This window comes from Cavia porcellus, unplaced genomic scaffold (assembly GCF_034190915.1).
Source record: "Cavia porcellus strain 051 isolate PalLab524CR breed Dunkin Hartley unplaced genomic scaffold, mCavPor4.1 scaffold_17, whole genome shotgun sequence".
In the NCBI taxonomy this organism is placed as follows: Eukaryota; Metazoa; Chordata; class Mammalia; order Rodentia; family Caviidae; genus Cavia; species Cavia porcellus.
In genome coordinates, this window is record NW_026947500.1 from 72954425 (window position 1) to 72963993 (window position 9569).

Genomic DNA, 9569 nt, shown 5'->3' on the forward strand with positions numbered 1-9569 from the left:
CTCCTGCCTCAGCCTCGAAGAGTGCTGGGATGACAGATGGGTGCCAACAGCCCTGGCTGAGAGGGTTTGTTCTGTTTTTTACACTGGCAAATAAGTTTTGTCTCCAAGCATGGTTCTTAGCCAGGACCAGCCTGCCACCACAGGACCCCAGGCCATGCTGGGGGACATCAGCAGTTTTCACAACTGGGGAGTTTCTAGTGTTGGGCCACCGCAGGCCAGGACACCCCACAGAGAACCTCAAGTGTATCATGAGCTCAAGTTTAAAGCTCATATTTAGAAGCGAATCACTTGTTCCTAGTCTGGTGGTGTCTCAGCAGCACACATCGCAATGACTCCTCACAGGTACCCCAAGTCAGGAGAACCTGGGGAACCCTCCATCACTGACTAGACTGCATGTTCTTTCTCTCAGTTTTTTTATTCCCCCCTCCCTTTAATAATGTGGTGGCTCACACCTGCCATCCCAGCACTTGGGAGGCTAAGGCAGGAGGATCCTTGCAAATTCGAGACCAGCTTGGGCTACAAAGTGAGCTCAAGGCTGGCCTGAACTGCATAGAGATCTTGTCTCAGAAAGATAAAAGAAACAAAGAACATTTCGCTCGGAGGTTTCTCCTGCCCCTGGATCCTGGCAACCACCAACCCCACTGAGTGCTAGCTCTGGCTTTTTTATTATTCCCACCTGGCAGGGAGGAACGAACACCTGGGAGTGACACACAGCAGAGGGAAACCCCGAAGAGGAGCCTGTCCCCCAGGGCTGCGGACACTATCTCCACAGGACCTCAGGGTCACCAGCTCACCACAAACAGGTTCAGCTGCTTCGCTGTCACCCAGAAACGATGCACAGACCTAGCTGGGGACCCGCCTGTCTCCAGCCCCCACCTGCAGCCCCAGCACCCCCGCTATCCTGGAAAAATAAAGTGCCACCCACACCCCTCACTCAGGATCATCGGCCCCCGATGCCACTGTCACTCCCGAAAAATTCTGTCACCCGTGTCAGCTTTGCTGCACCCCGAGATGTCTGCCCCTCTGCACCCTCCACCACGAAAGAGGTGAGGCAGTACTGCAGACTCCCGTGGGGTCTCTGTGGGGTGCGACGCGGCCCCTCACCCATCCCCACACCGAATGATCGGCACCCCAATACACACACACACAGGGAGGCGATTCCGCCCCCAATCTGGACCATCAAATCCAAACCCAGACCCCCGATCGCCTCTTTTCTCCAGCCAGGCTGTACAAAGACACCTGTCCCCAGCTCCCCAGGTCCCGGGGTCCCCGGCCCGCTGCCCCGGCCCCCACATCCTTTCCCTTCACGCCCCTCTGCGAAAAGCCTGGCCCTCCGGCCTCCACCCCTCAGCTGCTTCCTGACCCGGACTAACTTCGGCCCTGGGTTTTCCACCCACTAAAAATGGGGGGCTGCTGGGGCTGGAGGGGGGCTAACCCCGAACCCCAAGCCCCCCAAACATCCGTCGGGGCAACTCAGTCTCCCAATCCCAGCTGTCTGCAGCCCCCCTCCTCGGCAAATCCCACCCCGAACTCCATCCCCGGGGGGCCCCCGCCAACTACCTGGCGCCCCCAGATCTCTCAAATACCCTTGACCCTCCGATCAGCCCCGTCCTGCTCCCCATCGGCCCTCCTCTAGCTTCCTCCCCAGCTAACTGAGACCTCCGGCTGCACCCCTGGTCCCCTTTTAACTAACCTGCACCCCTCCCCAGCCCCTTCTCGGCTGACTCCAGGAGCCCCCCGCCCCGCAGCTGCCCGGGCCCCCCGACTCCAGCCCCTTTCCAGAGGACCAGGTCCCCCAACTCCAGCCCCCTCCCGAGTTGACCCCAACCCCCAACTCCCAGACCCCTCGCCAGCTGAACCCCCAACTCCAGCCCCAGCGCCGTCCACAGCGGACCCCAACGCCGCAGACGCCCTCACCTGCGCTCCGGCCCGCCGCCGCCGCCTCAGCCCCGCCGCGCAGCCGAACCCGCCGCCCCGGCCCGCGAGCGCTGGCTCCCTCTGCGGGGCGGAGCCTGGAGCGGGGGGCGGGCCCGGCGACTCGGAGTGACCAATCGCGATCCCAGACGCCGGAGGCCGGAGCAGGGGGCGGGGCGCGAGGCAGGCATCGGGGTAGGCTGCGCCCGGGAGAACGGGGCGGGGCTTCAGGCGCGGGCGGGCCCGGAGGGAGGAGCCTTGAGTGGCACGGCAGCTGGCCATCGGCGAGCGGGGAACGCGAGAGGAGGGCGGGGCTATGCTAATTTGCAAATCAGTCCTGTGCTCCTAAGCGAGCGAGGAACAGGTTTCCAGCGGTGACTGCGTCACGTCCACGCAGTGCTCGTGTTCGAATCCCGGGCGCGACGTGGAGGTCCAGTTGCGAATCCTAACCCCGGAAGTCACTGCCTCGAGAAGAAAGTCAAAAACAGTAACCGCGGCGACACTTTCTTAGACACTGTTAATCCCCCTCTCACGGAACCCTCTGCAGAAGGCTAGAAAATGAAATTATTACTCCTGGTACTGACGCTGAAACCCAGGGATTCTTGAACGCTCAGCAAGCTATCACCGAACTGCACCTCTAGCCCTTATTTTATTTGAGATGTTCTCACTAAGGTATCTGGGCAGGCCTGGAGCTTGCAATCCTCCTGCCTCAGCCTCCCAGCTACTAGGGTCGAGCACATTTGAAAGAGAATGGAGCTACCATATTCCGTGGCCTTGGGAACTCTGTTCAAGGCTGACAATCCGTGATCTCCAGCTGTGGGCCTCGGGGCTCATCTCCGCAGGGCTCCTGTTTTCCCCACAGGAATCTCTGTTCCTCCTGTAGGTGCCAGCTGTCCGCCCTGTCCCCTGCAGGACGCAGGGAAGCCAGGCACGTGGACAGGCACCAACTTTCCCACCTGCGACCAGACAGGCAGCCTCAGCGCGCACCTTCAGCGGAGGGGCAGTGGGCGACCCTCCAGGCGCAGGGTGACCGAAACCCCCGCAAAGTGTTAAACCTACAGCCAATGTTTTTTTTTGTTCGGTAGCGGAGATCGAACTCAAGATTGCCAGCTTGCAAGCCAGGTGCTTTTGCTGCTGAGATAAATCCCCAGCCCTATGGCCACTGTTTTAAAATCAAGATATGGGGCCTGAGTTGCTGATAGGTTAGTGCAGCGTGTACGACCCCCAGGGCGCAACCCCTAGTGCCAAACGCAGAGAAAGAGAAAATTATCAATAAATAATTTTAAAAATCAGGAGCCAGACATTATGGGCACAACTGTAATCCTAGCCCTTGGGAGGCTGAGGCAGGAGGATCCCAAGTTTGGACACAACCTGGGTGAGGTGATTCAGTGAGAATCAGCCAGCACCTCTAACAAAATAAAAATGTTTTTTAAAAAAATTTTTTTAAAGTTGAGGATTTAGCTCAGTGGCTTAAGCTCTTGCCTGGCAAGTGCGAGGTCAGGAGTTCGACTCCCCCATACACAAAAGTAATAAATAAATGAATAAATTTTAAAAAGACAAGAACAGGAAATGTAGCTTAGTGCAAGGGTCCCAGGTTCACTCCCCGGGGCTGCAAAAAAAATTTTTTAAAGAAACAATAGGTAAAAAAAAAAACAAAAAAAAAAACTAGATTTTTTTTTAAAAAAAAGAAACTGGCTGGGGATTTAGCTCAGCGGCATAAGCACCTGCCTTGCAAGCGCGCAGTCGTGAGTTTGATCCCCGGTACCAAAAAAAAAAAAAAAGAAAAAAAAAAAAAAAAAGAAAAGAAACTGAAGGTTTATTTTAAAAAATTAATAAAGTTACATCCGACCATAAAAAAATGATAGAGACCTCAGTGTAGTTTTTTGGGGTTTGGTGTGTGTGCGTGTGTGTGTTTGAGACAGGGTCTCATCTCACTTTGGAGCCCAGGTTGGCCTTGAACTGACAGTCATCTTCTTGCCTCAGCCTCCCGGGCGCTGAAGTTACAGGAATGCACCACCACGCCTGACCCAAGGGTACTTTCCAGCCACTTCCCCCAGCGGGAATGTTTTGCAAAACTGGTACAGCGTCGCCTCAGAATATGGTACTGTACTCCCCCCCCCCCCCCCGCCAGGCTCCTGCAGCCTGCCGTGGCCACGCCCACCCCACCCTGCCGTGGTCACGCCCGCCCCTGCCGTAGCCACGCCCACCCCACCGCGTCCCTAACCCAGGCACCAGGGGTTTGTTTGTTTGTTGGTTGGTACTGAGGATCCTCCCTCTTGCAGGTGCTACTGCTGAGCTATATCCGAGGCCCCTCCTGTAGGTTCTTGTTTGTATCGATATTTTTTTCGTTTCTCTTTTTTTTCCTCTCTCCCTTTCCGTCTCTCTTTCTTTCGCAGTACTGGGGATGGGACCCAGGACTCTCACACCGAGCTCCATCCCTGGCGCTTTTTATTTGGAGACAAGATCTATCTATGCTGCCCAGACTGGGCTCAAACTTGAGATCCTCCTGCCTCAGCCTCCCAGAGTGCTGGGATTAAGGGCATCCACCGCCACTGGGGATGGACTCAGGCCTCAGCACACACTCACGCAGTCGCCCCTGAGCTGCACCCCCGGCCTGTTCCTGGCGCTGCCGAGCCCGGGCTCCTGGTACCAGTGGGCCCACTTTATCGCCTGCCCCTGAAGGCTTTATTCATTCTTTCCAGGGTTTTTGCTTTTTCAGATAAAGCTGCCACAAATACATGATTTACACATGAACACAAGTCTTCATTTCTGTGGAATAAATATCCGGGAGTGCGATTAGTGTGTCATGTGATAAGCACACGGCTATTTTATTTCATTTTTGGGTCGTTTTTGCTTTTGTCTTGAGACAGAGTCTCATTATGTAGTTCACGCTGGCCTCAAAGTCACAGCGATCCTCCGGCCTCAGCCTCCCGAGTGCTGGGATCACAGGCATGCACCACAACTGGCTATTTCTGATTTTTTGAGATAGGGTCTCACTCTGCAGCCCACGTTGGCCTTGAACTCACAATGATCCTCCTGTCTCAGCCTCTTTAGTGCTGAGATTGCAGGACTGCACCACCACACCTGTAATTTTTTTAAACTGCCAAATTTTCTCCCACAATGATGTCTTTGTTTTTATTTTATGATACAGGAATCAAACTCAGAGCCACACACATATTTGACAAGTGCTTTGCTAAGCCTTCAGTCTTTACTTTTGAGTGAGCTAAGCCTTCAGTCTTTATTTTTGAGACAGGCCCTCACTAAATTTAGCCCAGGTTGACTTCAAATTTCCAACCCTCCTGCCTCAGCCTCCCAAGCAGTTGAGATGATAGGTGTGTGCCACTGTGCCCAGCAAGAATTACATATTTTTTTAGTAGTTGATTTTTTCCAGAACGTTATCATCATTAAAAAACATTAAAGAGTTGAAAGGGTGTTATATTAAAAACTCCCAAATCATCTTTTTCTTATATCATTATAAAGTTTAAATACTTCATTTATACCCAGGCAGAATATGTTAAAATTTTATATTTCTAGCTTTAATGGCAGCAAATTCATTAGTCATATTGTCAAAATCCACTTCTGGAAAAAAAATCGACCGTTACCAATGCATAAAGATGTATAGATATATAAAGATGCGTATATAAAAATAGATGGATGCAGACACGGTATACACCGCAGTGTTCTCCTGCCTGAGGCTCCCATAGCAATGTTGGATTCTGTCTTTATTTAAAATTTTAATATTTATACTTGGAGGCTGAGGTGAGAGGATTTGCTGGAGCCTGGGAGGAGCTGCAAGCAGCCTGGGCTACATAGAAAAAGTTAATATTTAATTCAATGCACATTTTAAAAAATCTTTTTGAGGCAGGGTCTCACTGTGCGGTGCAGGCTGGCCTTAAGCTCACTTTGTAGCTCAGGCTGGTCTCGAACTTGCAACGATCCTCCTGCCTCAGTCTCTCTCTCTCTCTCTCTCTCTCTCTCTCTCTCTCTCTCTCTCTTCTCTGTCTCTTTCTCTCTCTGCAACCTGAATGTCGTCGTTTTCCTGGCTTTGAGGCTGCATGGTAGTTCTACAAAATGCCTTCCTGGGAGAGGCGAGGGTAAAAGAGCTCTGTGCATTTTCCTGGGAATCAATCGCTATTAAAGAGAAAAGCTTTTTTTAAAAATGCAGTCACATGTAAATTCTATTTCAGTAAGAAATTTTATTTGATGCCAGCCTGGCTCCATAGTGAGTTCAAGGTCAGCCTGGATTATGTAGTGGGACCCTGCCTCCCCACCCCACCCCCAAATATGTATCAAGTAAAATAAATGGGATGTATAAAAATGGTAATATGTCTTGATGGCTGGGGGACTTGGCAAGCTGGACTCTGGTACAGAGGGGGAAACTGAGGTTCTTCACTTTGTCAAATGGGCCTCTCGGGCTGGGGGGTGGCTCTGTGGTTGTTCGTGTGCTTGGCGTGCAGGAGACCCCGAGCTTCACCTCCAGCACGATGAACTAGAGATTTCAACGTGAGGCTCTCAGCATTCTGCCTACTGCCCTCTACTGGCCACCGGGGAAACCTGAGCATTCCCATCATGCCTCAGGGCCCTTTACCCTGAATCCCTTAAGGCTATGTAATCTCCATTCACCCTGCTGACCCTCTGACTGCCCCAATCCCAGGTGCCCATCCCTCCCTCCCTCTGTCCCAGCCACTCCAGCCTCGGGACCTTTGCACATGCTCTTCCCCTGCCTGGGGCTCCTCCCAGGACCTCCTGGCTCAGCATGAAAGTTTCTCCCAGGTCAGGTCGCCATGGACTCCTACTCCCGGTGCTCTTTTGGGATCCAGATTGATCTTCTTCTCCTTATATGCTGGGCTCAAACACAATTCTCCTGCCTCAGTTTCCCAGGGTCCTGGGACGACAGGTGTGCAGGCTTCCCCAGCTCTGTCCTCTGCTCTGAACTTCCTCCTCCTCCTCCCTCCCCTCGCCTGCCCCCCTCCACCCCTCCCCTGCCCACCGTGCCCACCCTCATCCTCTGCAGGTGGCAAGCCCACCATTCCCCCAACCCCTCCACAAAAAAGTGTCTCGGAGCTTCGGGGCCACACAGGAGCCATATCTTTATTGCAGGAAGACTAAGTCTACAGTGGACGCGACACAGACCCCACGGCGGACAGCGGGCAGCGGGCGGGGGATGGGGGCAGGGCTCCCACATGCAGAGGGGCAGGGTGGGGTGGCAGCGAGCGTAGTCTGGCAGGGTCCCCAGCACCAGGGCTGCCCGGGCAGGATGGGCAGTGGCCAGGGCGGGCTGCTCCCCCTATTGCAGATGCCCGAGCCCCGGGGCAAGGAGTGGGAGAGGCCCAGGGTGGGTCGTGGCCCCGTGGGAATTGTGCTATCAGGGTGCGTCCCTGAGAAAGGGCCGGGAGCCCTGTCCAGCCAGGAGCCGCTCCCGGGGGCCAGGAGAGGGGACGTCAACAGCGGCTGCCGGGGTCCCTGGGCCCTGTCCAAGATCAAGGCTCAGCTCTGCTGGGACACGAGGCTGTGGGTCTGGAGCCTCACCCACGCACACCCACGTCCACTCCGGGGCAGCCTAACGCGCACACATGCTCCCTGCCTCTCTGCATCCATGGAGGGGACAGTCCCCCGAACATGAGAGGAAACCATCACAATGGCACAGAGGGGCTCTGCTCCTTCCTGTTCCCCTCAGCCACATGCAACTTCCTCTAAGAGGCCTGCCTGTCATCTCGGCACTCTGCGAGGCTGAAGCAGGAGGGTCCCAAGTTCAGCCCAGCCCGGGCAACTTAGTGGCTTAGTGGGAACCTGTCTCAAAATCATAGCAAAATCAACAAGAGCTGGGGATGAACCTCGGAGCAAGGGCCCTGGAGTCCGTCCCCAGCACTCCCCCTAGAAAACCTCCAAAAGTTGAACAGTGTGTCTGCGTGTGTGTGTGTGTGTGTGTGTGTGTGTGTGTGTGTGTGTGTGTATGTGTGGTACTGGGAGTCAAACCCAGGGCCTCTGCACTGAGCTCCACCCCAAGCCTTGTTTTCTTTTTGTTATTTTGAGCCCTTAGGGTCTCCCTAAGTCACTAAGTTGCCCAAGGGAGCTCTAACTGCCAGGCAGGTGATCCTCCTGCCTCAGCCTCTCTAAAGGTAGGGACAGGTGTGCACCACCCTGCTTTGCTCCAGGGGACCCCTTCGCTGTGGCTTTGGGAGATCCCGAGAAAGAATCCAACTCACCCCACCCAGGCCCTTGAGTCACAGAAACTCTGAGGCAGTAAGCATAGGTCGCTTCAGGATGCCACACCGGTGCATTCCTTACACAGCTCTAGCTGACTGATAACAGCTGCCAGGCCAGGAGCTGGCCTGCATCGGACTGCAGCAGGCTGCCAATAACCAGGGGCACTCACCCCTGCAGACACGGCCACGTTCAGACAGTGCAGAGACACAGAAAAATCAAACTCCTAATCTCTGTCAACAGCCATGAACAAATGGCCATACCACCTCCCCTCACGTGTCACCAGGGCCTTCAACAGGTGCCAAACACACCCCCCTAAGCACACACACACACACACACACACACACACACACACACACAGGTGCACGGATATGATATCCCACAGCCACCGGGGAGTCCTCGGGAAGTCACCCAGACAATGAGGGACACCCCACATGTCAGAGCTTCTGAGACCCCGGAACCGGGACACTTCCTGGTGCCCCATCTGTGGGGCAGGGTTGGCAGGAGGAAGTGGGTCCCACCGGGGGCCCCCAAGCATCCGGCTGGTGCTGGGTGCCAACGACAGGCCCTGGACGGGGCTCGGGTCGGGTCTGCCCGGCCACCCCCTCCCCAGCATCCTAATTCCCAAGCGGGGGCTGGCAGTGCCCTGCTGCCCTGCCCCGGCGGCCTGGCTGGCCCACCCCGGCTTGTGCTGTGGCTGCGGGCCCAGCCCTGGGGTGAGGCCGCAGGGCCCGTGGTTATTGCCTGGTGGCCTGAGGCCCATCGCGGGGCCCCTCCTGCTGTGTGCAGCTGGGCCCACAGGACGGGGCTGTGGGCACAGGGGGTGCCGGGGTGTGTGTGCAACACGGGGGGAGACAGAAGAAGAAGAAGAAGAGAATCTGAGGTCGCTGTGTGGTTCGGCCCCAGCTCCTGGGAGGTCACAGTGATCCAATGTGGTGACAAGGATGGAGCTCTGGCCGGGGCACCCAAAGGGACAGCGGGACGGAGACTGGGGTCCTCGGCAAGGCGGCTTCTCTGGTCCTGGCCGTGACAAGCAGCTCTTCTGGGCAACTGCCCCAGGACGGGGGTGGGGGGGGTGGGGGGTGGGGTATGGGGCCGTGTCCAGCTCCGGGCGGCCGAGCCCACGGGTCAGGGGTGGGAGGAGAAACCAGCGCTGGGCGGGAGCCGGGGTGCTACACAGGGCTGGCTGCGCAGCCTCGGTTTCCCCAAGTGAGATGAGGGAGGGGAGGTGGGGAAGGAGGAGGAAGAGGGGGAGGACGATGGAAGAGGGGAAGGGGGAGGGGAGAAGGGGGAGGAGGAAGGAGATGGGGAGGGGAGAGGAATGGGGGGTAAGGGAGAGGAAGAGGGAGGGAAAGGAGGGGCAGGGGAGGGGGAGGAAAGGGGGAGGGGAAGCGAGAAGGGGGAGGGGTGGGGAGGGGGAAGGGTGGGGCAGGAGGGCTGGGGCGGGAGGG

General features: G+C 56.0%; 1 protein-coding gene across 4 annotated transcripts in view; it reads right to left on the reverse strand.

The window, feature by feature from the left end:
- The window catches only part of Gng7 (G protein subunit gamma 7), a 69130-nt gene extending 67101 nt beyond the window's left edge, over positions 1-2029 (reverse strand). The window contains exon 1 of one of the 4 annotated variants that reach the window (XM_063228833.1): positions 1918-2029. The gene's annotated coding sequence lies outside the window, so the exon portion shown is untranslated. The remainder of the gene's footprint in view (positions 1-1917) is intronic. The other 3 variants (XM_003461041.5, XM_023563005.2, XM_063228834.1) reach the window with 3 other exon arrangements.
- Between the last annotated feature and the right edge of the window lie 7540 nt (positions 2030-9569).